Below are 2,468 nucleotides of genomic sequence, written 5' to 3' on the forward strand. Positions count from 1 at the left end.
TGCTGGCGATGACTCGCTGCTGGCGAATCGATCTGCGCATGTGTATAAAATGGTATTTACTTCCGAAAACATGCCTGCTGCACGCGGTAGGTTTGTATTTTGTTTTTCAATGAATGAAATTCAACTTATAAGATGTCTTTCTAGACCTAGTTACATTATCATTATAGAATATTGTATATTAACTCTAAAATATAACACAAAGTCAATTTTATATAGGTCTAACTTATGTAGGGCTACGGAACGATGTAAGCCGTATAGCCTAGGGCCTAGCCTAAGCTGGCTCAGGCTAGCAAAGGCCCTAACTCTACTATTATTCGGCTGGCATTGGCCTAGGCCTACTACTAGCCAACTAATGGGACAGTCCCACACACTTTTCTAATGCCAATGGGTCGACAAAAAATGGGTCTACATTTTTAAAAATGGGTCCAAATTTAATGCAGTTTCATGCATAAATGAGTCCTCATTTTGAAAAATGGGTCCAAATTTCTTATAATTTAGCCTAAAATGGGTAAAATTTTATGAAATGGGTCCAGATTTTTCATATTTTTCCGTAAAATGGTTTACTTTTAATAAAATGGGTCTACATTATTTGAATTTACGCGAACAATGGGTCCACCCTGATATTGTACCTGTTAATAGCATTTGTGGTATGTCCTGAACAGATTCTATGTTTCGTTCTTTATTAGAACATTGAATTGATAATAAATAATATCAGTATTTACAAATAATAAGGACTCTATAAGAGATTGTTTAGAAGCAATTTCGGCAGTCATATGATGTCATGAAGTCCAAGTTAAAACCTTCACAACTCTCAGTGTGTTCATGTAATGTATGCTACTATTCGAGAAAGCTTAACAGCTCGAACCTTTAAACATCACCATTTTGGACTTAGATTATTCATTCTGGACAATGTTCTAATAAAGAACGAAACGTAGAGTCAATTATGGCCTCAAGTCTGTCATCATTCAGAGTTACCATACTCATATTCTAAATTGTGTTTTAGAGTTAGCATTAATGATATTTTTTACTTGGTTTTTCCCATTGTTTTGCAGCTCACTTTTCTCTGACTGAAACTCAGTTCCTGGCAAGTTGTGGAGATCATGTAATTAAGGCAGCTTCCACATCCAATTCTTTATTTGTACTCCATGAAATAGAGACAGAATATATGAAGAACTTTGACTAGTATCGAATAGCCTTGCTTGAAGCTGTTGCAGCATCCAAAAGAAAATCTACAGCTACCTTCCTGTTTGGTAACAAATCCATGCTGCGTTCATAACAAAATGGTAAATACTCAACAAAACAAAAAGGCTACATAGTTATCCCAATGATACATCATGCATAATCAAGGTTTAAAAAAAAAAAAATGTTTTCATCCAGTTTTTAAATTCAGTTAGCCTATAATTATTTTTTGACTTCATGTGCGTAAATGTTAAAATTTTTAATTTCTGAAATTTAATCTAAATTATATTAATGCAGAGTTGTTGCTAAACCAATTGGCCATGTTTGTTTTGGTCACGCAAATAATGCTAATTAACGCACACTGGTTTACATTAATTTTATATCTATTTTACAAACCAGTAGAATGGAAATAATACTCAACGAAAAATTGTAGTCAACAAAATGAACTAGTCAAATAAGCCCATTAACAATTTATGCAGGTGTTGTGTATGCTATCAAAAACCAGGTTCAATAGCAATGGAATTGCTCCAGAGGAGGATGAGGGGTGGCAACATAACACTATACTCTCTAGCAGTCAGGGCCCAGCCAGAGGGGTGTTGAGGGGTTTTAACACCCTCTAAAATTAATCGAAATAAACAAAAAATCCAGATAATGTAGTAGTAAACGTAAAATATAGGCCTTTATGTATGATTTATGTATTGATTTATTATGATTTACAGAGGATCCCGGAGGTACTGTCCAACCAGGCCCCCCCCCCCCTTAGAGTAAACCAGAAATAATTGAAAGAAATGAATGAATCATAAACCTAACATACTGTGAATTGTTAACATTCTTTCATTACGCCATCTTTATATGATTGTAAATTTTATTTTCATATGTAGGCCTATAATTCGGGATTAGAGCAAATTAAATCTCACTATATTCTAGCTCCTATTTTGTTTTCTTGAAAAATATGAAGTTATGAAGTTGAAGTTTGACTTAAAATCAAATAAATTTTTTTCAAAGTGAATAAATTTGTTATACCTTATAGTAATATTGCACAGTATATAAACAATAAAAGGAAAATAAGTGAGGGTGTTTTAGCCTGACTTTAGTAGTACAGTATTCTCAGATGCAATGGAAGTGTTGAAAATACGGATAAACAAATAAATTTGCCCTTGAAGAAAAAATAAAAACATGGTACTTGTTTTGTTTGTTTATGTATGCTCTTTGGATTCTTTTAGTATGCTGTATAAAAGTAACAATTCAGAGACTATTTACAACTTTTATTAAAACAAGTTTTCTTGCAC

At 33.1% G+C, this 2,468-nt stretch overlaps 1 long non-coding RNA gene across 1 annotated transcript; it reads left to right on the forward strand.

Annotated features, from left to right (window-relative positions):
* LOC117104542 lies at nucleotides 1–2,354 on the forward strand. Its single transcript, XR_004444775.1, has 2 exons — nucleotides 1–86; nucleotides 1,053–2,354. It is a non-coding gene; the product is annotated as an uncharacterized LOC117104542 (long non-coding RNA).
* Nucleotides 2,355–2,468: the final 114 nt, after the last annotated feature.

The sequence above is a fragment of the Anneissia japonica genome, unplaced genomic scaffold, assembly GCF_011630105.1.
Source record: "Anneissia japonica isolate Jap-2015-1 unplaced genomic scaffold, ASM1163010v1 scaffold11256_len15953_cov101, whole genome shotgun sequence".
In the NCBI taxonomy this organism is placed as follows: Eukaryota; Metazoa; Echinodermata; class Crinoidea; order Comatulida; family Comatulidae; genus Anneissia; species Anneissia japonica.